The following is a 26,661-nucleotide window of genomic DNA, read 5'->3' on the forward strand; positions in this document are numbered from 1 at the left end:
TTTCCTGCGCATGGTTCCTATACTTTGACATTTCAAGTGCTCATCTAAATGCTTCTTAAATGTTGTGAGGGTTCCTGCCTCTGGAACCCTTTCAGTGAGTTCCAGATTCCCACCACCCTCTGGGTGAAAAAGGTTTCCTCAAATACCTATAAATCTTTATCTTAAATCTATTTTTTTTTAAATTTAGAGTACCCAATTCGTTTTTCCAATTAAGGGGCAATTTAGCGTGACCAATATAGCTGCACATCCTTGGGTTGTGGGGTGTTGGATTTGTTTATTGTCACGTGCACCGCGGAACAGTGAAAAGTATTTTTCTGCGAGCAGCTCAAACAGATCATTTAGTACATGAAAATAAAATTAAATAAAAAGAAAATACATAATAGGGCAACACAAGGTCCACAATGTAAATACAGAGACACCAGCATCGGGTGAATCATACAGGAGTGTAGTATTAATCAGGTTAGTCCATAAGAGGGTCGTTTAGGAGTCTGGTAACAGCGGGAAAGAAACTTTTTGAATCTGTTTGTGCGTGTTCTCAGACTTTATATCTCCTGCCCAATGGAAGAAGTTGGAAGAGTGAATAAACCGGGTAGGAGAGGTCTTTGATTATGCTTCCCTCTTTCGCCAGGCAGCGGTAGGTGTAGACAGAGTCAATGGATGGGAGGCAGGTTTGTGTGATGGATTGGGCTGTGTTCACGACTCTCTGAGGTTTCTTGCGGTCTTGGGCCGAGCAGTTGCCATACCAGGCTGCGATGCAGCCGGATAGGATGCTTTCTATGGTGCATCTGTAAAAATTCAGTAAGAAGTCTTACAGCACCAGGTTAAAGTCCAACAGGTTTGTTTCAAACACTAGCTTTCGGAGCACTGCTCCTTCCTCAGGTGAATGAAGTGGTATGTTCCAGAAACATATATATAGACAAAATTCAAAGATGCAAGACAATGCTTAGAATGCGAGCATTTGCAGGTAATTAAGTCTTTACAGATCCAGAGATAGGGGTAACCCCAGGTTAAAGAGGTGTGAATTGTCTCAAGCCAGGACAGTTGGTAGGATATCACAAGCCCAGGCCAGATGGTGGGGGATGAATGTAATGCAACATGATTCCCAGGTCCTGGTTGAGGCCGCACTCATGTGTGTGGAACTTGGCTATGAGTTTCTGCTTGGCGATTCTGCGTTGTCGCGCGTCCTGAATGCCGCCTTGGAGAGCGCTTACCCGGAGATCAGAGGCTGAATGCCCTTGACTGCTGAAGTGTTCCGCGACTGAAAGGGAACATTCCTGCCTGGTGATTGTCGCGCGATGTTCGTTCATTCGTTGTCGCAGCGTCTGCATGGTCTCGCCAATGTACCACGCTTCAGGACATCCTTTCCTGCAGCATATGAGGTAGACAACGTTGGCCAAGTTGCACGAGAATGTACCGCGTACCTGGTGGGTGGTGTTCTCACGTGTAATGGTGGTATCCATGTCGATGATCTGGCACGTCTTGCAGAGATTGCCATGGCAGGGTTGTGTGGTGTCGTGCTCACTGTTCTGAAGACTGGGTAGTTTGCTGCAAACAATGGTTCGTTTGAGGTTGCGCGGTTGTTTGAAGGCAAGTAGTGGGGGTGTGGGGATGACCTTGACAAGATGTTCATCTTCATCAATGACGTGTTGAAGGCTGCGACGATGATGTCGTAGTTGCTCCGCTCCGGGAAAGTACTGGACGACAAAGGGTACTCTGTCGGTTGTGTCCCGTGTTTGTCTTCCCGAGGAGGTCGGTGCGGTTTTTTGCTGTGGCGCGTTGGAACTGTCGATCGATGAGTCGAGCGCCATATCCCGTTCGTACGAGGGCATCTTTCAGCGTCTGTAGATGTCTGTTACGCTCCTCCTCATCTGAGTAGATCCTGTGTATACGGAGAGCTTGTCCATAGGGGACAGCTTCTTTAATGTGTTTAGGGTTGAAGCTGGAGAAGTGGAGCATCGTGAGGTTATCCGTGGGCTTGCGGTAAAGCGAAGTGCTGAGGTGACCGTCCTTGATGGAGATGAGTGTGTCCAAGAATGCAACTGATTTTGGAGAGTAGTCCATGGTGAGTCTGATGGTGGGATGGATCTTATTGATGTCATCGTGTAGTCGTTTCAGTGATTCTTCGCCGTGGGTCCAAAGGAAAAAAATGTCGTCAATGTATCTGGTGCATAACGTCGGTTGAAGGTCCTGTGCGGTGAGGAGGTCTTGTTCAAACTTGTGCATGAAGATCTTGGCATATTGAGGTGCGAATTTGGTCCCCATGGCTGGTCCATGCATCTGGATGAAGAACCTGTTGTCGAAGGTGAAGACGTTGTGATCCAGAATGAAGCGGATGAGTTGCAGAATTGAGTCTGGAGATTGGCAGTTGTCGGTGTTGAGTACTGAGGCTGTTGTAGCAATGCCGTCGTCATGGGGGATGCTGGTGTAGAGTGCCGAGATGTCCATTGTGACGAGAAATGTTCATGGTTCAACTGGTCCATGGGCTGAGTTTCTGTAGGAAGTCTGTCGTGTCGCGACAGAAGCTGGGCGTACCTTGTACTATGGGTTTTAAGATAGCCTCGATGTAGCCAGACAGGTTCTCACACAGGGTCCCATTGCCTGAAACGATAGGACGGCCTGGTGTGTTGGCCTTGTGTATTTTCGGGAGGCAATAGAAATCTCCAATGCGGGGAGTACGTGGGATGAGAGCATGTAGGGTACTCTGAAGGTCTGGATCCAAGGTCTTGATCAGTCTGTTGAGTTGGCGGATGTGTTCCTTGGTCGGATCTGCGGGTAACTGTCTGTAGTGTTCCTGGTTGTTGAGTTGTCGGTATACTTCTTTGCAGTAATCCGTTCTGTTAAGTATGACGGTGGCCCCTCCTTTGTCTGCTGGTTTGATGATGATGTTGCGGTTGGTCTTGAGAGCGCGGATGGCATTGCGTTCTGCTTGGGTGACGTTCGGGGCTGTCTTGTGAATGCAACTGATGAATCTGGCATTGACCCGACTCCCGACGGCTTGAGAATACATGTCGAGTCTAGGGCAGCGGCCTTCCGGAGGGGTCCAATTCGACTCTTTCCTCTTCGGTTGCCGCACCGCAGACCTATCAGTCTGCTGTTCTGGTTCATTGGTAGTCTCCTTGGGTTCGCTGTTGGCCTCTTTGGGTCTGTGGACGAATTCCCGGAGCCTCATTCGCCTGATGAATTCCTTCGTGTCTGCCGCGAGACTGATGGGGTCCATTTTGGTGGTGGTGCAGAAATTGAGCCCTCTGCTGAGGACTTCGATTTTGTCTGGTTGAAGGGTGTAGTCTGACAAGTTGACAATAGATTTCCCTGTATTATTTTCTACTGTGGTACCGGGGAGGCTTGGTTGCTGCTGGTGGTGATGCCGAGTTTCTCAAGCTTCCCGTTCTTGGTGTGCATATAGGTGGCATAGTATTGTTGTCTCATCTGTTTGGCGGTGTTCCGCAGCTGGTCTGCTGCATCCTGAGCGCAAGTTGAGAATATGGCCTCTATCTTGGTTTCCAGGTTGCGTTGTCTGCTGTAGAGCTGCCGTACGAGGTGGTTGAGGAGCGTGAGAGAGGTGCGGCGGCAGAGTCTCTCAGATAGTCTGTGTTGTAGGTCGACTTGAGTGGGTTTGTGATCTGTGGCCCTTTCGGGATCTTGTCTGCTTTCTTGCATCTTTGTAGAAACTTAATGTCAGTGTCTATATGTGCGATCTTCCTGGAGATCCTCTGTAAAAGTTGGTAAGAGTCAGTTTGGACATGCCGAATTTCCTTAGTTTCCTGAGGATGTATAAGCGCTGTTGTGCCTTATTGGTGGTAGCGCGATGTGGGTGGTCCAGGACAGATTTTTGCGTGGGTGAGACCCACACAGACACGGAGAGAATGTGCAAACTCCACACGGACAGTGACCTGGGGCCGGGATCGAACCCGGGTACTCAGCGCCATGCCGCCCGATTTATCTTAAATCTATGCCCTCTGGTCATTGACCGCCGAACTAAGGTGAAAAGTTTCTTTCTGTCTGCCCTATCTATGTCCTTCATAATTTTATACACCTCCATCAGGTTCCCACTCAGCCTTCTCTGCTTGGAGGAGAACAACCCCAGCTTAACTAACCTCTCTTGTGGATCCGCGTCCAGTCGTGGGCTATCTGGATCCCCAGGTGTCAGAATTTCCTTTGGGATAGTTTGAAAGGCAGACCCTCCAGCTCTGTCCCTCCCATGTTCGGGTTCACCGGGAATGCCTTGTTCTTGCCCAGGTTGGGTTTGTAGCCTGTAAAGGGCCCAAATTCTTCCAGGAGCTTCAAGATTTCTTTCAGGCCATTCTGCGTGACCGAGGTGTGGAAGAGCAGATCATCTGCAGGGAGTGAGATTCTGTGCTCTCTCCATTCTCTTTGGATTCCCTTCCAGCCTCTCTCATTCCTCAGAGCTATCAGCAAGGGTTTGATTGCCTGGGCAAACAAGAAAGGGGCAGCGGGCATCCCTGCCTGGTGCCTCTTTGCAGCTAGAAGTATTCAGAGCTGGTGGTGTTGGTGTGATTGCTCACCTTGGGGGCGTTGTACAGGACTTTCACCCATGAGGTGAACTCTGTCCCGAGCCCAAACCGCTCCAGTACCTGTATGAGGTACTTCCATTTGACTCTGTCGAAGGCCTTTTCAGCATCCAGGGAGACGATCACGTCCGTGTTCTCTCCCTGGATGGGGTCACTATCACATTCAGCAGCCATCTGATGTTCGCAGTTAGCTGTCTACCCTTGACAAAGCCTGTCTGGTCCACTGCGACCACCTCTGGCACGCAGTTCTCCAGTCTCTTGGCCAGGACTTTTGCGAGTATTTCCGCATCTACATTTAGCAGCGAAATCGATCTGTGTGCCCGCATTCCGTCGGGTCTTTGTTTTTTTTGGGTATCAGTGATATAGTGGCCTGTTAGCATTGGAGGCAGGGTGCCTCTCGCTAGCGAATCTTCGAACATCTCCCGTAGGTACGGGGTCAGGGCTGGTGCAAATCTTTTGTCGAAGTCCACCAGGAACCCACCGTGTCCCAGAATCCTTTCCCGCCTGCATGGAGTTGATGCTTTCCATGACCTCTCCCAGTATTGGTGCTGCCAGCTCCCTCCATTTATCGTCCCCCACGACTGGCATGTCCAGTCCATCGAGGAACCGTTTCTACCCCCAAGTACCCGTCAGGGGTCTCGTGGTACAGTCCCAGGTTGAAGGCCTCAAATGCTTGGTTGACCTTGGGTTCGGTTACCAGTCCACCTCTATCACCTTTCACCTGGGCTATCTGCCTTGTGGCTGACTGCTATCTCAGCTGGTGAGCCAACAGGCAGCTAGCCTTCTCTCCATGTTTATAAAAGGTTTCCCGTGTCTGGCGGAGTTGTTGCACTGCTTTCCCGGTTGATAGCAGGTGAAAGTCCATTTGCAGCTTTTTCCTCTCCACCAGAAGCTATAAGGTCGGGGCCTCGGAGTATTTTGTGTCAACCTCCAGGATGGAGTCGATCAGTTGCTGCCTGGCCACCCTCCTTTCCCTATCTCTATGTGCCTTGTAGGCTATAATGTCTCCCTTAATCACCGCCTTCAGTGCTTCCCAGAATGTGGAAGGTGAGACTTCCCCGTTCTGGTTGTTAGTGATGTACTTGCCTATCGCCTGTGATATTTTCTGGCAGAAGACTTTGTCGGCCAGGAGGTCCGTGACAACCCTTCAGGCGGGGCATTGGGCACAGCCTGTCTTCAGCCTCACATCCATGTAATGTGGAGCGTGGTCGGAGATGACTATCGTGGAGCATTGCGCTCTGACGATGTCTGGAAGCACCGATTTCCCCACTGCAAAGAAGTCGATACGGGTGTATACTTTGTGCACCAGTGAAAAGAAAGAGAATTCCTTTTCTCCCGGGTGTAAGAACTGCCATGGGTTCACAGCCCCCATCTGTTCCATGAATGCTCCCAATTACCCAGCCATACCTGTCTTTTTCCACATTCTGGGGTTTGATCGGTCCGTCAATGGGTCCTGTACACCGTCAAAGTCGCTCCCCTTGATCAGTCAGTGCGTGTCGTTGTTGGGGATTTCCGCAATGGTTGTCTTTATACAATCCGTGTCGTCCCAGTTGGGAGCATACACGTTGACCAGGACTACCGGTGCCCTGTCTAGGACACCACTGACCATGACGTACCATCCCCCTGGGTCCGTAACTGTCCTGATCGCCATAAACAGCATCCTCTTGCTAATCAGGATAGCTAGCCCACGAGCCCTCGTCCCATAACATGCCCACATTTCATGAATGAATTGGAAAAAAGAAGTCCTCTGTAGTATTCCTCTATAGTTCTAAAATTGTTTCGCTGAGCGCCTGGGCTGATAGAAAATATTAATCGCTATCCCAGTCCCGGGTCACTGCCCATGTAGAGTTTGCATATTCTCCCCGTGTCTGCTTAGGACTCACCCCCACAACCCAAAGATGTGCAGGGTAGATGAATTGGCCACATTAAATTGCACCTTAATTGGAATTTTAAAAAAAAAAAAAAAGAGAATATTGACCGTCACATTAGTGAATAGGGGAGACGGCCCATGATGTATGCAGACGCAGAACAGCTCTAGAGCATGAGAAGAAATATGAAATGGAGGATTTTACGAAGCAAGTAAACTGAACTTAAGATATCACAATAGGAGAGAGATTCTTCATTCCTTTTGAAACATATAAGGAGAGGGTATTGGACAGAAGTTCATTTATTTCTAATTACTTCTTCAACCTATTGATGCAGAGGCTTTAACTACGGAGGATAAAAAAACAAACATCAGACAAAGAGCAAAGATCCTGACACCGGCATGCCACCTGTTTAAAACTATTCCAACGCAGAAAGTGAGTAGCGGGATTTTCCGGTCGCGCCGTTCCAAGACCGGAAATTGCTGTCCGTGGTCAACGGACCTTTAAATGGTCCGACAAATTGTCCAACCCATCCTCGACGATACCTGTGGTAGGCGGGACGGTAAAATTTACCCCACCATGTGTGGTTAGGTGAGCCAAGCTTGGCTTTTAGAAGGAGTTGCAGTTTGGTAAGCTGGGAAAGAAAATGTAAGGGAGGTGCAATGAGTCTGCTATCATCACAGTGAGGACACATTGGGGTCGGGTGGCTGCTAGGTGGGAGGGGGTATTGGATGGTGCACCTGCAGCTGAGGAGAAATATAACCATGGCAACATTGATGAGATAGGGAAGTAGAGAATTAAACACCGGGCGTGATTCTCCGACCCCACGTTGGGTCGGAGAATCGCCGGGGGCTGGCGTGAATCCCGCCCCCGCCGTGTCCCATAGTCTCCGCCACCAGAGATTCGGCGGGGGTGGGAATCGCGCCGCGCTGGTCGGCAGGGGCGGGAATCGCGTTGCGCCGGTCGACGGGCCCACCTCCGCCGATTCTCCGGCCCGCGGTGGGCCGAGGTCCCGCTGCTGGAATGCCTGTCCCGCCAGCGTGGATTAAACCACCTTTTGAACGGCGGGACAAGGCGGCGCGGGCAGGCTCCGGGGTCCTGGGGGGGGGCGCGGGGCGATCTAGCCCCGGGGGTGCCCCCACGGTGGCCTGGCCCGTGATCGGGGCCTACCGATCCGCGGGCGGGCCTTTGCTGTGGGGGCACTCTTTTTCTTCCGCCTTCGCCATGGTCTTCACTATGGCAGAGGCGGAAGAGACCCCCTCCCCTGCGCATGCGCGGGGATGATGTCAGCAGCCGCTGACGCTCCCGCGCATGCGTCGCCCGGCGAAGACCTTTCGGCCCCGGCTGGCGTGGTGCCAAAGGTCTTTCCTGCTAGCCGGCAGAGCGCAAACCACTCCGGCGCGGGCCTAGCCCCTCAAGGTGAGGGCTTGGCCCCTAATGGTGTGGAGACGTCCGCAACTTTGGGGCGGCCCGACGCCGGAGTGGTTCCCGCCACTCCATTACGCCGGAACCCCCCCGCCCCGCCGGGTAGGGGAGAATCCCGCCCACCATTCCTATAACATGAACAGACACTCAAACTTTCCCAATCTAAGATGACTAATTCTTGTCATTAATTCCCATTATTGACAGCATTGCTCTCACCCTTTTCGCTCTTTGCCCATCTCTTCCAGCTCGCGAGCTGAATCTTGGCGGCTGGCCGCCAATTATTTTGTTCTCTTCATTGACCACTGACCTACTTTGCACATGCCTTGCAGAAAAACAGCATTTCTTACCTGTACAGATCGAGTCGAGGCTGTGATGCCTGGCAGGCAATAGAACCGGAATCACATATCTATTTCTACCTTCAGTGAAAGGGCTCTCATTTGCACCAGTTTCATAATCTGTCTTGTTGGAGTTCCTCTGATGACATTTTCTGATTGTTTGCCTGATCAGCATTTCTCCGTATTTTCAGCAGTTTAGCAATTGTTTCTGTGGCTGAAAACTGAGACCCTTAGATTACCAAACAGCAATGAAAACTGACTCATTCAGTTTCAGCATGAGCACTCTTAAAAGCCACAGTGCTTTTAAAAATGTGTTATCTCAGCCCAGTGATAGATAAGGCCCACATCACAACTACTGCCTGCAATTTGGCACTTAAATTGTCAATCACACTCACTTAGGGTGGCTCGTGGGGGAGTTAGAAAAATCCTACTTTTGTGTTGTAGCTCACCCACTTCTCTGAGGTTGACAATGAACAAAACAATTTACGTATTTTTATTAAAACAGTACAAAACAACTTATTTTAGCATTGCACCTTTAACAGAGCAAAATACTCCAAGGCACTTAACAAGAGCATTATCAAACTAAATTTGACAGCGAGCCATGTGAGAAGATGTAAAGGCCGATGGAAGAGCATTGTAACAAGATGTAAGAGAGGAAGAGACATTGAACAGTTCAGAGAGGGGATTCTGGAACGTTGGCCTTGCTAACTGAAGGCATTCTGCCAATAGTGAAGTGATTGAAATTGGGGGAATGCAGATCGGGGGAGTCCAGATATCTCGGGGGGTGGGGTGCTGTGGGGCTGGAGGAGATAAAGTGGAGAAAGTGGTAAGGGTTGAGAGAGGGCAGGATTGGGCGATGTTATGGAGATGGAAATATTCAGTCTTGGCAGCTACTCTGATGGTTCAATAAGCAATAATACTCCATGTTTTGGTCCTGCACAGACAAGAAAGCTTCCCGAGTTCATGGTCAGTGTAGAGTTAGCTGACTTCATTATCATTTCATTTCATTGTCCTACCCGGCTTTAGGGAGAGGAAAAAATTGGTCAGGGTACTTGCAGTGATCGTTGCTGAAAACTGTGCGGCGTAGACATCTGGCAAGCACAGGCTGGAGCTCAGTTGTCTTGCCTTTAATGGTTGAACAGCCTGTGAATACTTATTCTAGACTCGCACACAAGGAATGATAACCTTAGCAAAGTACAAGAGGGCATCCCACAGGCAGATGAGTTTAATGTTTCCTCCAAAAGATGGACAGAGTTAACATTTGAGTTTGATGACCTTTCACTGGAACTAGAAAAGGTTAGGAGGCAATTCAGTTCTGATGACAGTGTCATGATATCCACATCAGCATATCATGGTGCAATCACACACACACTGATGAACAGGCAGTTGGACCAACCAGCACACACATAACATCGCAGCCAATCACCAGTGAGAGCACATGCACTATAAAACAGGGAACACCACAATTCCCGCTCATTCTACCAGGAGATAGCTCAGGGCTCACAGTGTGCCACTCAGACATAGTCCATGTGCTGAGTGCCTCACCAAGATAGTGATAGGGCTGGTGAAGCACGTACCCAAGCCAGCAGTTAGTTGTAACCGGCGTTAAGATAATAAAACAGAGTTGTACCATCTACAGCCGTGTTGGATCATTTGTGCAGCAGAACACCCAACACGACAAACAGGACATCAGATTAAAGAATTAACTGTTTCTCACCACTGATGCTGCCTGACCTGCTGAATATTTTCAACATGCTCTGTTTTTAGTACTTACCCTGTCAAGGTGTCTTACTGCCATCGACAAGATGGACCCATTGTTAATATTTTGTATGAGCAATAAGAATTTGTATTTGGCCTGAATTTGTTGATCTAATGAAAATATACAAGATAACTAGTCCAACTGAACTTAATTAAAACCTTTTAACATAGAAAATGTCGCAAGTCTGAGACTAAGTAATAAGATGCAGCTTCAACATACGCTGCGTGGAATCACGCATAATAAAATGGTGACCTGGGGGAGATCAGCTCGCACATATGGAACTGTGCCCCACTGAGAGTCAGCAATCTCAGGAGAGAGACTGGGATGTGAAATCAAAACAAAGTGAAATTCTTCTCCCTGTCCTATAATACACTGTAGCAAGAACCTTGAGGAATGCAGCATGTGCTAATATATTCATAGACATGTTGCTCCGCTTAATATATTATTCTCCCAGATTGAGATCATTGGTGCTAAAACAGGGGGGAATCACGGAAGGAAGCCAAAATCAATTTGGATCATTTTGATGCTAATTCACTCTTGTTTAATTGTGTTAATGGTACTATAGCCTTGTAATTTTGATTGAGTCTAAATTAGTGGCCATTTATTAGAGATGCATAGTGCTTTTACTCACATCAAATCCCCTTGAAGAGAACTGAGTTTAAATGTTCACTCTGTACTGAAGCTTATGACGTTGCTTGTAAGTTGACACCTGGAATTAATTTGATTATAATTAACTTCTCTGTGTGTTGACACTAGCTTGCTTTGGTATGTACAGGATAGAGTTTCTGAAGTGGAACAAGTCGATAGTGATCAACGTGATTTCAATTGAACTGGACTCCTCGGGTCAGTGCAGCTGCAGCTTTGACTCGAAGTAAGCAGTATCTTCTAACTAACATTGGCTGGATTCATAACTAAAATAAGTGTCAGGTCCATAAACAGGCTCTTTTGATCACAATCTCTTTTCTGGGCAATAACTTTCCCAAATTGTAATTTTAACATTCATACTGACCTGACTTTCCCAGCCAATCATCCCACCAGTCTAGAGCTAATTTGACTTTTTATTTTGTGGAGTGCCTGCACTGCCAAATCCTAAACCCCGTGCCTCGTGCAGTTGGTGATAACGCCAAAGTGAGCCGACAGGATTTGCTAAGGTCAGTGGCCAGAATGACCCAGAAAAGGGTTGGCAACATCAGCAAATCTCCCATTTACTTTGATACTGCATGAGGTTTATGGGTTTTGAGGCAATGGCATGAGCAGCTGCTGAAACACGTGACCTGTTAGGAGGGTTCAAACTGGAGGAGAATAAATAATGACACTGGCAAAGGCGTCGGATGACAAAATTCTGAAAGTAATTTTAATGAGCTGTGTTTCACAAGCACAGTGATAGCCGATGAACGGGAAGGTAACACGATGCAGAACCTGAACGGAAAGATAACAGCGTGCAGGACCTATCAATGAAAATCAAAACACAACTGTCCTCTTTCAATTCAGCTGTTGCCTGGTTTCTGAAATACCTCACAGAAGCTGAATCCTCCCAATCCACAGGAGTGACCCATCTTACTTTCAACTATGATACCCAAGATTTCCCCATCCAATTGCTTAGATGATAGTCACAAATTTTCCACCCAGTCCCCAATCTCTTTACTTTAACCCCACAAACAAAACTCAAGCAGAAGACTAAAGGGTTACATGATACCGGAATGAAACTCGCAATACTCAGCCCACCAACTCCTCTCTCCGTTCACACCTGGAGTACTGATCAGAGATTCTTCCTGCCTGTGTTTTGATAATCATGGGTGTTTGTACCATTGGAATGTTTGCAATAAGACAGGCCCCATAACTGACCTCATGTAATCCCAGGCTTTTGGTCAATTTATTACCTATATTGTGTCTTAGGAATGCAGCACACACCTTTCATATTGAGTGAATTGCCTAGTATTTCCTCTTCTTTCACTCTCTTAACCCTTGTGTTCCCATAAAGGTCAAGCTGGCAAATTCAACAGTGACCAATCTGACTGAATGTACCAAGCCTTATGTACATTGTTAGAGGGCGGCTGGCATGAATGTAGTCATGGTATTCCAGCCAAAAATTACAGTAAGAAGTCTTACAACACCAGGTTAAAGTCCAACAGGTTTGTTTCAAACACTAGCTTTCGGAGCACTGCTCCTTCCTCACCCGAGGAAGGAGCAGTGCTCCGAAAGCTAGTGTTTGAAACAAACTTGTTGGACTTTAACATGGTGTTGTAAGATTTCTTACTGTGCTCACCCCAGTCCAACGCCGGCATCTCCACATCAAGCCAAAAATTAATCAGTTCCATTGTCATCTCGGTCCATATTACACAACACGAGAATGATGTAACAGCTTCATATTACAATCCATATGGTAATCCTTTCTTCCTCTTTAACATGTGTCTCTTTGCTTTTTGGGATAACTTGCTTGGCACAATTTGTCAATGCCCGCAAAAATTCAAAACAGCCTTCCTTGAAAGTAAGCTTTCAGATCCAGTCTCTGTTTGCAGCCTTAAATGGTTTCACTGTAGATTCATTCATTTATTCAGGTTCTCTATAGGTTCAGAAATACATCAACCCTCAGCCTTTCTGAAGAGAGAGAGAGAGAGAGAAAGAAAGAAAAGAGAGCAGGTCCTTCCCCCGAGTGTCCATGATTCAAACTGAAGTTCTTGGATCTCTGAAAATCATTCCACGAGTAGGAGACAATTACCAACTGTTACCAGGCAAGATATGGCCTTTTGGCCAACTCATTGGCTACCAGTTAACCAATCGAACCAAGTCCCAACGCATTTCTCAGATGCCGAGAAGTCTGAGTTCCCCTGTTTGAAAAACCAGCACCATATATTATATTGCATCTTTTGTAATTCCTCATTCTCTCTGATGCTTGACTGAAAGATACATGTCCTTTAAGCATCCATGGATTAAAATAATAACAGCCACAATAAAGAAAGGAGAAATAAGAGAATCAACAGGAGGGACCCTTGCAATTTCAAGAAATACTTGGATATAAACTTGAAGTTTTGTAATCTACAAGGCTACAGACCAAATGCTAGAAAGTGGGATTAGAATGATGTGATGGGTTGAATGCAAAGGCATGATGGGCTGAATAGCCCTTCTGCTATTTTAATTTTTAAAAATGGTATGTTTCTAGCCTGTACTTCTTGAATTGCATTGTGACTGGGAATGCACAGAGAGTCCTGTGTGAGCAGAAACTGACCTGGTGAAAGAGAAAAGGACAGAACACAGCAGAGAGTGAGGTACTTGTTTCTTTCACTGCAAGGAATGAAGTGGAAAGGAGGAGAGATGTCCCCAAAATGGAGCCAGGAAGGCGTTAGGACACAACTGGTGAAAGGCAGTGGAAGCTGATAGCTGCTGAGGTCAATGCCAGAACTCAAGGGCTGAGGACCCAGATGCAGTGCCACAAGAAGTTCAACAACCTCACATGAGTGGTCAAGGTCAGTGAATGTATCTCATGTGGGGGGGGGAGTGAGGATGGTCAGGTCACATACAAGGGGCGGGAGTCTCTGTTCCACAACGGCCATTTTGTAATTGGCGATCGGGCGGAGAAACCCTTTTGGTGCCGAAATCGGGGGCGGCGCCTGTTTGACGCAGGTTTTGTATGCTCCACATCCTCCACAACGGCGTCATCGAGGCGCGTGCCACATGCCATTGGGATGGCCCCAGCCCATCACCTGAAGGCCCTTCCCCGGAGCTCCTCCACGATGGACCGACTTCCCCACCACGCGGTGGACGTGTGGTCTCAGCTGTGCAGGAATCTGGCGTGGCAGCTGTGGACTGTGCCCAGCGCCGCCACAGTCAGGCAGGAGACGTGCTGCTGTCCAGGGGGGCTTCTGGGGTGGGGGATGGCCAGCCGGTGGCCAGGGGGGCTCTATCTGGCAAGTCGGGTCCGCGCACGGCCGGCGCCATGTTTTACAGCGCGACCGCTGTAGGTCGTCGCCATGCGCTTGCGCGGCCATGGACCCGGCCATTCTCAGGTCGTTTATTTTGTGGAGGCCGGGAGTTTTACGCGGCGCGGCTGCTAGCCCTTCACCGGTCGCAGGATCGGTGAGGGGGCGCCGCCGATTTTTTTCCACGTAAAGTGCCACAGATCCTCCGCACTTAGCCTCGGAAACGGAGAATGTGGCCTAAGATCTGCTGCAGTGTCCCAGATGCTGAGCAGAATTTCACCGGGGGAGTGCCCCCTCCCCCGGGGAGTGCCCCCCCACCCCCTGCCCAAGAGGGGATCACTCCGCTTACGTGTCTGCCGGTGAAATAAGGTTCAGGCCTAGACTTAGGACTCCAAGACACTTGTAAAAGGGTGCAACTGAGCACAGATTTCTCATCCCGTGAGGTAAGCATGAAATATCTGCAAAGAAAGCAAGGTCCCAATGCCCTTAATTTCTCTCAAAGCTAAAGCTCCTTATAATAACTGCAGTTAACCTAATTTCTGGTAGATAATCTTGTGAAAAGACTTCTCTTTGCATGGCTTGCTCCATTAGATAATCACCAATCATTAATTTAGAACGTAGCAACACAGTGGGAAGGAATCCTATTATTTAGACAAATCCTTTTGTTTTTGTATAGTCATTTGCTCACAAACTCTCGGTTACAACATTAACAACATTAAACTTTTGAAAGGAAGGCAGAGCAGAAATTAAAATGAATCTCGGAGGTATTCAATCAAAATGAAGAATTGAAGTGGATGTAAAAAAGAAAAAATGGGGTAACTCTTGCAAGACAAGAAAAGATTATCCCATCGTCTTTAGCTATTTGTGTATTTTAGGGTGACTAAACACAAAGCTAGCTGGAGCATAGAGCGCTTGGGAAGTTTCAACAAAGTTCTCAATGGTTTTCTGTCATTCCCCTTTTCCATCCTTGGTAACACAGCCTTCAATCCCATTCCTTGGAATTGGACCTGCCACACAGGTCAGAGGCTGGGAATTGTGTGGTGAGCGATTCACCTCCTGATGCAGCAACGGCCTATCATCTACGAGGCACAAGTCCCATGTATCTAGATGACTTCTGCTCAAATATAACCCACGAAGCTCGACACCATCACAGACAGCTTGATCGTGACCCCACCCACTACCTCACTACAAGTGGCACTGTGGCAACTCACCAAGGCTTTGTCATGTTCCCAAAGATGTGGGGCAGCAAGCTCCGTCCTGCCGCACCCATTTTCTGGTGCGCCCCCCCACTGGCAGCGGGATCCTCCACTCCGCCAGCCGGCCAATGGGATTTTCCATTGTGGGCACCCCCATGCCGTCAGGAAATCCGTGAGCGTGAGTGCGCTGCCAGTGGAAGAGGAGGATCCAGCTGATGGAGAATCCAGCACCTGACCTTTACTACCCGGAAAGGCAAAGGTGGATAACTCAAAAGGAATACCACCACCTGATGATTCTCCTCTGAGTCACTCGGCATCTATACTTGGAAATGTATCGCTATTCCCTCATGTCGCTGAGTCAAAATCCTGGAACTTCTTCCCAAACAGCATTGCGGTGTACCTACACCACATGGATGCGGCAGTTTAGGTCAGTGGCTCACCCACCACCTTCTGAGGGGCTTTTAGGGATGCTGACTCTTCCAATAAGGCCGCACCTCATAAACGAATAATAATAATAAAAACTCTCCTCTAAACCTCTATATTTCCAACTCTTCTTTTAAAATATCTTAAGAGTTTATGAAATGGGAGCAGTAGAACATATTGGTCCATCGAGCCTGCTCTGCCATTCAATAAAGTCATGGCTGATCTGATTGTTGCCCAAACCCCTCTTTTCTGCCTGTCCTCAATGACCCTTAACATCCTCATCAATCAAATAATGAACTCCGCCTTGAATATATTCAATGACCCAGCCTCCATTGATTTGTGGAAGAGAATGACCAAGGCAAACAAACCTCTGAGAAAATGAAGGACATTTGGAAGCCAACAAGCGCGATCTACCCGAATGTGGACAGACTTCCCGTAGGGTGGGATTAGCCACGTGTCTACCTCATACGCTGCAGGAAAGGATGTCCCGAAGCGTGGTACATTGGCGAGACCATGCAGACGCTGCGACAACGAATGAACGGACATCGCGCAACAATCACCAGGCAGGAATGTTCCTTCCAGTCGGGGAACACTTCAGCAGTCAAGGGCATTCAGCCTCTGATCTCCGGGTAAGCGTTCTCCAAGGCGGCTTTCAGGACCCGCGACAACGCAGAATCGCCGAGCAGAAACTTATAGCCAAGTTCCGCACACATGAGTGCGGCCTCAACCGGGACCTGGGATTCATGTCACATTACATTCATCCCCCACCATCTGGCCTGCGAAATCCTACCAACTGTCCTGGCTTGAGACAATTCACACCTCTTTAACCTGCGGTTACCCCATCTCTGGATCTGTAAAGGTTTAATCACCTGCTAATGGTCGCATTCCAAGCATTGTTTGGCATCTTTGAATCTGTCTATATATATGTTTCTGGAACATACCTCTTCATTCACCTGAGGAAGGAGCAGCGCTCCGAAAGCTAGTGACATCGAAACAAACCTGTTGGACTTTAACCTGGTGTTGTAAGACTTCGTACTGTGCTCACCCCAGTCCAACGCCGGCATCTCCACATCATGCTTTATCTTGGAAGAGAGAATTCTAAAACTTGAAGAAGAAAGTTAACATTACATGCCAATCTACCAAACTCAAAAGTTGAAAAACTATTTAATAATTAACTCAGCCTCCAGGAACCTGACAGCACAACTAAGAAATAGTCCTGAATATTGGCTTAAGACTGAAGCTTTTGCGCTTAACTGAATAAGATAATTGTTCCTTACTTCGGACTGCCGACTGCTAGATTCCTGAAGCGTTTATCTCATGATCTTTCCCCTCCAATCAGTCCATCCGGTCAAACAGCATTTGTTCCCTATTCCTGGAGACTCCAGGGCAATCCCAGGAGATTGGCAACATTATATTTTCCCCCAAGGCATTGCAGGATTTTTATTGGTGTTTCCTTTTTCTGTGAAAAGTGAAACCCAAATCCTCATGCATGGCACGCCAAAGCCACCAACCTCACCAGTGCAATCCTAATGAATCTCAGTGCACTGAAGGTCAATTCTTGGTACTGCACAGTGCTCTGGTTTCAAAATGTAAACTCTGGAGGAATCTCATTTGTACTGCTAGTGTCCAGTATGCACAACTAATAATTGTAGGCTGTTGATGACTGTCCTTCGAAACACCTATGCTGTTGAAAACATGTTCCTCCTTCAAAGATTGACCTCGATGGGATGTGTTCTCCTCTACAGGACGGTAGTCAGGTGGGATGGGACTTCCATTCACCTCTTTGAACTGCTATTGGGAGGGGGATCGTCATTCACTATGCATAGTGAGCTTCTGGTGGGATTCCCAGTGCTTTTGGGGTTTGTGCGAGGAGCCATCTGGTGTGGAAGTAATCCTGACAGATTTGCAGCAGGGCTGACGCGAGGGAACTAGAGACAGCAGCAAGTCTGGGAGCCATCAATCAGGTTGGGTTGGGGCAGTGCAACAAGTTGGGACATTGGATCATTGACTTCAGCTCCTCCTGAACAACACAACTGGAAGAGAAGTCTTCATACTGACCAGATTCCAGGCTGCAGCATCCCCTCATTCAGAAAGCTTTCTCCTCATTTCACCATGGTTCTGCCCTCATTTCATTTCACTCCTTGTACCCATGTTCCAGCTCTCTGCTCTGCCAAGTTAATGGCAACTCTCTTTGTTCCAACTGCCGTTCCCACTGTCATTTCACTCCTTTGACATTTTGGTGTACATGCAAATATTGTGGAAGTGCCAATTTAATACTTAGGAGCACTCTTGGAGATAACACACCGTGAATACTTGCCCGTGGTTTAAAAAACTAAGCATGGCCAATCCACCTACTCCGCACATCTTTGGGTTATGGGACTGAGACCCACGCAAACACTGGGAGAATTCACAAATTCCACATGGACAGGATCAAACCCTGGTCCTCGGCACCATGAGACAGCAGTGCTTACCACTGCGCCACTGTGCAGCCCAGTACTTGCCCTTGTTTTTGCAGGAGGCCCCAGAATCTACCTATTGCCTCACAATGCACTCCGCGCCGCCTCACCTGTGCTTTTGCCGAAGTATTAGGCAGGTGTAGCAGCACAAAGAGGCCTAAAAGGAGGCTTCAGAGCGCTCAAAATGTGAACACTGGGATGGCCAGTACCACTGGACTGAGGCTCACTCAGAAAGTCAACTGTTGACAATCACGACTTGAGGGAACTTGACTGAAGGGCAGAAAGTTTCACGAGGATAGCTGAAGTAAATTGCAATATTGCTTCACATTAAACAAGGAAATCATAATCAGGAGCCACAACGTTAAACTGGTGAAACACTTCTCAAAGAACAGGGATTTAAAAAATGCTTTTCCAGGAAAAAGGTGAGGGACATTTGGAGTAATCTATTTGGGAAGCAAGCAGAGACAAAAAGAGTAAGGACATGCCAGATGTAGGTGGATGGATGCTATAATAGGGTTTGCGTACTAGAGGAAAGGACTTTGATGGATTGGATGATACACTCAGCATTTGCAAAACCTGTGTTCAAAACAGAAGGCAGAATTTCAATAGCAGGCGAGTACATTTTCAAACACGAGGTTGGATTTTAATAGTTCTCGCTGGCTTAATTAAGGAACATTGAGGACACTAATAGTTCAAGGACATGCTCTAAGCCAGGACTGATATTTTGAAATGCTGTTAATTGGCATTAACATTCACTGAACACCTATGAATTTAAGCTAAGCATGTGTGTACACATTGATGTGAAAGAAGTCTGAGAGATAGACTGCACTTGAAGTACTGTACAGAGATATACCATTACCTCTGTATCAAAGTAACATCTGGGCTTTAACCAGCAGTCTTAGCCAAGGTCAGCTGCACCGTTGAGCCTTTGGGAAAAGCAAATTGCATTTTAATTACATATCTTGATCAGTTACTTCAAACTGTGCTGTGTTTCAACATTATTTGAATCTTCAAGTACCTCTTCTACCTCCCACTATGCTGGCACTTAGCTCTCCCTTTGAGAACCCATGTCAATATTTCCACTGAGTTCTTCCGCTAAATTTACAAGCTGGAAATCTGTGTACAATGTATTAGCCTTGTCACGAACCTTCAAAACTTTTCAAATCAATTTGGAAAAAGGAGCAACATCAGAAGGCTGCATACTTCTTGTGGGATTTGGGAATTCTGCTAACCTTGGGAGTATTTGAGTTCCAATGTTAGTTGGAGAAATAACTTTTGTTCAGGCCCTTGGTGCACAATCCATTTAACTTACTGACCTCTCTTGATAAAGCTTTTGTTCTTGTTTAGAAGTTTCTATTGGATTAACTATATTGACTTTGCAATTCTATATATCTCTCTCTCTCCCTACTTCAACTTATTCAAAACTTGGCTGCCTCTATCCTATCCTGCATCAAGGGCTGGACATTCACTACCAAAGCAGGTAGCTGGGGAAATTTCTAAACTCAACAGACCCACCTCGGTGGGAAGTGCTCCATCAAACCCAACATTTTCTCCAGGGAGGGCTGATGTGGGATCGAGTCCGACCCACCAACCCTGGAAGCTGATCAGAAGCAGCCACAGAAGTGGATGAATGTCACTTAGTGCCAGCTGTTTGCTTATATATTAGGCTCTCCCCCACCCACTCCACATGCCAACGTCTGTCCTTACCCACTGCAATGGCACATCATATCCTCCATGCTACCTGATGTCAATGTCATGCCAATTCATCCAGTATATACCCTGTACAGGACGAATGAATAACAACGGCTTGTGTGGAACTGTTTAAAAAACATTAATTCATAATTTTCTTGAAAAAATCTGCTGTTGCGACAACCCTGGAAGAGTGTCAATCAATGAGATTTTAAAGTATCAATAACAGAAACTATGCGTGCTTGATACTGCTTCATCATGCGCAAATAAACATTGACAAAAGAGATTACAGAACAAAATACCTTATAATAACGTCATAAACCTACCAAGCTTCTGTAAATATGTGTCAACAACTTCACTAACGTAATCCCTTTATGTGAGTCTGGGCTCTCAGGCATTCCACTAAACATTGGCAGAATGGGGTTGGGAATCCTGGAATAGATCACACCTGCCAGTTTTAAATGACTGTGAAGTCCTTATGACTCGATGAAAACCCAGCCCCAAGACTCACTTACTCATTACCTACATTAGCTCAAAAATATCTGACCATTTCAAATTTCGAAGTTTCATCTTGTGTTTGTACTTCCATAGCCTTGACCATTCTTATCTCTGTAGCCTCCTTCATGACTACAAGAACTTAACTTCTGGACTCTTTATTAATCTGCCTCAAATTGCTTTGCCTTCCTCCTCACCTCTTCTTTCATCCAACTAGCAGGCCAGAGACTGGGAATTCTGAGAGGGCTAACTCATCTCCTGATTCCCTAAGTTTCTCCACCATTTACAAGACACTAGTCAAGCATGTGATGGAATAATCTCCACTTACCTGGATGAGTGCATCTCCAATACAACTCACGACCATCCAGGACAATGCAACCTATTACAATCCCGGGCCAGACCCCAACAGTTGCTAGGATACTGGGCAGAAACCCCAATATTTTATTCAATTTGTAAGCCTGTGAGGAAAGGATATTTCGCTCCAAGGGTGATTTGATGCACAAATAGGGAAATGGTACATCAAAACAAGCTTTATTACTAACACAGGCTTAAAACTAACTTTAACATCATAAAGAAAATAACTTATAATTACCATTTAAACAATGCTTAACAATGAAATGAAACACAAACTCCTAACTGCTGTCTTTTATCTCCACTCAAGCAACACCTGACTGCTTCAGCCCCTGGCTCCTCCCGTCAACTGCATCATCTTACAAAAACTAAATACAAATGCTGCGACTTAATGGAAAAATTTCCAACTGTCATTTCGGGCATGGCTTCCTGGGTGTTTGCCGACTGCCGCGATTGCGGCCCATGTTTAACGGCACTTATTGGCAAAAATTAGCTCCCACGAGCTTCACGCCGCTACTGGCTGCTCCGCCAGTTGATTCACCAGACTCGTGCCTGGCAGCTCCCCACTAACAAGGGGGAGCTGCTTTTAAACACTCCCTCACAATTCCTAGTCAGCATACGAGCATGGCACATGTGCTTCGGGAATGCCGATCGAGCGAGGCTTTTGGATGCTGTGGAACGAGATGGGCTATCTTGTTCCCCCGAAGGGTCAGAGAACCAACTGAAGGCCGCCAAGGGGAGACAATGGCAGTCAGTTCGGGCAGCATGACCAGGAGGACCGCTGTACAGTGCAGGGAGAAGACCAACGATCTCCACTGAGCCACAAGTGTAAATTAACATCGGCCCTCTGGCATCAGTTGGGAGGTGGAATCAGTTCCTCCTGCTATCCCCTGGCCTCCGAAAACTTCCATCCCCCTCCCTCCACCATGTCAGCAGCTGGCATCTCGCACCGTCCCCACATCTGATCACTTGTGCTGGTGCCCCAGCATACCCTGGCACCCACCAGCACAACCCCTCCATGTCCAGGTCCAGTGCCTACACATGGCACCTGCCATAAACCCCCTGATGCACCAAGTGTCCTCTCTCTGTCTCCCCCCAGGAGAAGTTAGCCCATAATAGGTGTGAAAGGGCCCAGACGGGCAGCAGAGTTCCAGATTTCAGAGTCCTCTCCTCCTATGAGGAACAGGCCCTCATGAGAACACCTTGGAGGAGACACACACTTCAGTGGGCAACACCAGTGGACAGGCTTCTGGGGCATAGTTTGGTTAGCACCACACAGATGCTGGTGCGCATCAGGTGGAGGCAGGAACATCCAAGGGAGTCAGCAGTCAGAGGTCTGCTGGTTCCCAGACTCTGCTGAGTCCCAGTCAGATACCGAGCCTCTGGGCAAGGTTACCCCTGGAGCTCACGCAGACACTAGGGCATGGCCAAGAGATTCAGGAGTGGATGTCAGCAACACTCCAATGAATGGAGGAGTCCCAACACCTACAGGTGCAGGAGATGGCCCCGGCAATGCGTGGCACTGAGGCTAACAGTGCTAGGGTGGCGACCACAGTGGAAAGCCTGGAGCGCCTTGAGTCGTGGTGACAAGGCGTAGCTCAGTCTGTGATGGCCTGGCTGAGGGCCTCTATGTCATGTCCCAGTCGATGAGGGACATGTCCCAGATGCAGGTGGACATTGCCGAGGTACACCAGAGCATGTCCCAAACGTAGGTGGCCAGATGATGCAGAGGCCTCTGGAGCTCACTCCAGCTGTTCCTCCAACCCATGGAGATCCCCAGGGCCATACGGGCACTGTCCGGGAGGAAGGAGTGCTGGAGATCAACCTGATTGTCTGCAATCAGGGAGACAACGGTGGTCTCCACCTCGCCCAAACCACCCATTCCTGACCTTGGACAGTGTGGCCTGGGCCCTCTGGTTCCAGATCCTCGAGAGGATGTCTGCCAAGAGCATCAAATGCCACAGAGCGCAAGAAGCAGCAGGTCGCCTCCTCCACTGATGTGTATCCCGGGGATACACCTGGACGTAGCAGTAGAGCACAGAAGATTAAGAAGGTTGAGGAGCACTGAGTGGACATGGGGAGGATGTGGAGGGCACTCTCTGAAGCTAGGGACAATGGAAGTACCAAATGCTCACCAATGAACATGTTACACCTGATACATGTGAAGCCGCTGTCACGTTATTATGCACGGCCTTGCACCCCCACCCTCGGGCACAGTGGTCCAAGATCAAGAGATGCAGCGGATGGGTGTGAGTGTGCTGTCAGCAAAAAGACAGGAGTCAGGCTTTGGCATTGACTGAGGAACATCAGAGACACCTCACAGTGGGTTATCATCAATCTCCTGCCTTGTATCTTAACCTGCTGACAGTGCCGACACAGGCCCATCATCCTTGAATGATGTAACACAGACCCTCGGAGTGTGGGACTGGGTGGGCAGAGGTTGTGGGAGGGTCATCAAATGGATGGGAAAGATGGGGAGGATAGTGGTTAATGGAGGGAGGGGGTGAATGGGGGGAGTTGAGGGTGGAAGAGGATGAGCTGACTGACAAAGCATTGTCCTGAGACGTAGACGAGGATGAGGGCCTCCCTGGCCCTCCGGGCATGCCGTACTCTTGACACCTCCTGTCCTCCATCCTCCAGCTGCTCCCGCTGGTCCTCCCCGGGCTTGTCCTCCAGCCCCTCTTGGTACAGCCCCTCCTCATCCACCTCAGACAAGTCTGCATGTCCCTCCTCCTCATACTCCAGCATGTTGCCCTGCTGCTGTGCCATGTTGTGGAGGGCAAAGCAGACTACCTTAAGGCATGAGACCATCTGGGGGGTGTACTTCAGCTCATCGCCAAAGCGGTCCAGGCACCGGAACCATATTTTCAGCTGTTCGATCAATGCACCGTTCCATGACAGCATGGGTGGCAACATGTGCCTTGTTATATCAAGTCTTCGCCTCGGTCTCCAGCCTCCGCACTGGAGTCATCATCCAGAACCTCAGCCAGTACCCCTTATCCCCCAAGGGCCAACCCATCATCCTAGGGTAGTCCTTGAAAACGCCGGGGATCTCCGCGTATCCCAGGATGTAGCTGTCATGCACAATCCCTGGGAAGCATGCACATAGGTGCATGATCCGGAGATGGTAGTCACACATCAGCTGAACATTCAGGGAGTGAGACCCCTTCTGGCTCCCAGACTGCCTGGTGCAAGCAAGGCGACATGTGTGCCATCTGGACCTGGGGCATTCCGGCATGGCGGAGAATCCTGCTGCCCGGGTATATGGATGGGCTTTGTCCAGTTCAAAGTTGATACAGTCACCTGCTCAGGCATACAGGGCATCTGTGACCTCACGGTTGCACTTGTGGGCTGTAGATTGTGAAATGTCGCGCAAGACCCCGCTCAATCCCTGGAAGAACTGGTGGCATAAAAGTTCAGGTCTGTAGTGAACTCCACGGCCACCGAGAGCAGGTGACCTCCTCCTCCTCCACGGGGTGCAAATTCCGTGAGGACATGGCACAGATGCCTCATCATCTCCTTGTTAAGACCGAGTCTCCTGCGGCACATGCTGTCCGTCATCTGCTTGTACGACCGACAACATCTGTACACCTTGGGCTGTCGCTGGTGTCCCTCTCCAGGTCCCTCCTTGGCCTGATGGACCGAATCTGGCTGTGTGGGCTGCCACCAACCCACGAGTGCTGCCGCTGCAGGGGCGACAACATCATCCCTTGTGGTATCTGTGGAGAATTGGAGAAGGAGAGAGATCGACAATCATTTCGGGCTTCCACCCTGAGACCCTCAAATTCCCAAGCCTCCCCCACCCTTGCGTGTCCCGCCTTCTCTCAGAGTGCCATCCACTGAGCCAGTTGTGCTGGAGAACCCTGCTCTGTACACTCACCCCATGCCACATCAGGAGTTCCTAAATCCCAGACCCCTGCCGGGAACATTAGGGAGACCAAACTCCGATGCCCTCTCCTGATCCACATACTCAGAATGTGATCGTGGGGATATCCCCAGTGATGAAACCCAGCTCCTGAGTGTCTGACAGTTGCCAATGCGGCCAGGGTTCAGCCGAAGTGCCCAGGCTTCGCAATTTGGTAGGAATGCGAGGCAATAACATTCGTCTGAGACATGGCATGTGTACCCAGGAGAATGGACTTGGGAGCTGTGGATTACTCACATAACTAACAATGCCAATTCCTTATCAGAAATAGTCTTTAGCTGTGCAGCAAGAGGCTGCTCATAGTCAAAGGGAGGTAAAGTTACCTTCAGCATATAACTAAGAACAGTCTCTTTCCTGGAAGGTTTTGGTAGGACAGACAGGCAGCAGCTGTAGTTGCCCCTGTTATGGGTATACACAATTTGGAGGATGGCTTGTAGGCTCTGCAGATGTTGAACCCATCACCCTCCCAGCCAAGGGTGATCCCGACCTATGATGCCCAGCCTCCCTGCCCAGCCCCCCCCCCCCCCGGCCATGCACTGGGGCAATAGCTCCATGCCCCTGGACGGCACGTCAGGGATTGGAAATGGCTACTCACCTCCTCAGATCCTCTCAGCAACCATTGCCCCAGTTTCACGTTTTTAAAAGGAGTGCTAAACAATGCCCATGTGATTGCTCGCTGTGGAGCTGATTAGTTCCCGGGAGGCCATTACATTGGACTTCAATCTCGTCAATGAGTTGGAGTTTGATCTTAATTGGTGTCAAAGACCTCCTCGTCACGTTTGGGCAATATATATAGTACAATATATATCTGAAATTCCCACATTCATCACATGCCCACTTAATCAGCACCCCATTGGGCATCTTAAACATTCACTCCCTCCACCACCGAGACACCATGGCTGCCAAGAGTGCTGTCTACAAATATACTGCAGCAACTTAGCAAGGTTTCTTCAAAAGCACCACTCAAACCCGTAACTTCTACCACCAGAAGCTGTTTTGAATCGTTAGTGAGTGTTCTCCGACTTTTGTATCTTCTGTCCGATGGAAGAGGTTGGAAGGGAGAATAACACAGGTGGGAGGGGTCTTTGATCATGCTGCCCACTTTCCCAAGGCAGCGGGAGGTGTAGACAGAGTCAATGGATGGGAGGCGGGTTCGCGTAATGGAGTGGGGTGTGTTCACGACTCTCTGTAGTTTTTTACGGTCTTGGGACGAGCAGTTGCCATACCAAGCTGTGATGCAGCCAGATAGGATGCTTTCTATGGTGCATCTGTAAAAATTGCTAAGAGTCAATGTGGACGTGCTGAATTTCCTTAGTTTCCTGAGGAAGTATAGGTTAACGGGACGGGGCCAGGGAGTGGGCCATAAAATATGACGAGCCCTTCAAGGCTCCAATGACTTTGACAGAATGTGAGACCTTACTGGTGGGAGGGGCTGTAAAGTCCCACCCTGAGTTCCTGTGCTCTGAAGTTCTCAGCTTAAGTCCTCACTGCTCCATCTACCTCTCCTCCTTTAAGACCAAGCTTTTGGTGACTCTCATCTTTCCTATTTGCCACGAAACCTGGTCTTTATCACAGTGGCTGGCGAATATAGGACATTTTACTTTAAATACACTACACAAATCCAGCTGTTGTTATTAATTTTCCTTCTGTTTTTCTCCTGCAGGTAATGGCAGTTCCAATGGTACATCATACAAGTAGGATGTAAAGGATCTTAAATAAACAAAGAGAGATAAAGGATAGAAGGTTATATTCAGAAAATCCCTACAGAGCAGAAAGAAACCATTTGGACTATTGAGTCTTCACTGACCTTCCGAAAGAGCACTCGACCCATGCCCAGTCCCCCGCCCTACCCGTGTAACCTAACCTACACATTTTTGGATTCTTAAGAGGCAATTTAGCATGATTAATCCACCCAAGCTGCACATCTTTGGACTGTGGGAGGAAACTGGAGCACCCGGCGGAAACCCACACAGAAATGGGGAGAACGTGCTTACTCGTCACACAGTCACCTGTGCTGACCTGTGCTGTCGCTCACCCAAATGATTGTTCTTGACGAGTAAGTCCAGGTGATGAGTGCTGTCAGGATATTTTATCATGGAGCAGAACTTAATATTATTCCCACCTAATGTCCACGTATCCACATTTTCCAGCAAGTATCAGCAGCAGAGACAACATAGGGGTACTGAGCCAAGTTCTAACCTTGAATGAGATCATCAAAGCCAGTCAAAATTGTAAGCTGAGTTTGGAATATTATATGGCTCACTTCCAAGCCAAGCAAACAGAGGAGCCTATTCAA

Source organism: Scyliorhinus torazame, chromosome 18 (genome assembly GCF_047496885.1).
Source record: "Scyliorhinus torazame isolate Kashiwa2021f chromosome 18, sScyTor2.1, whole genome shotgun sequence".
In the NCBI taxonomy this organism is placed as follows: domain Eukaryota; kingdom Metazoa; phylum Chordata; class Chondrichthyes; order Carcharhiniformes; family Scyliorhinidae; genus Scyliorhinus; species Scyliorhinus torazame.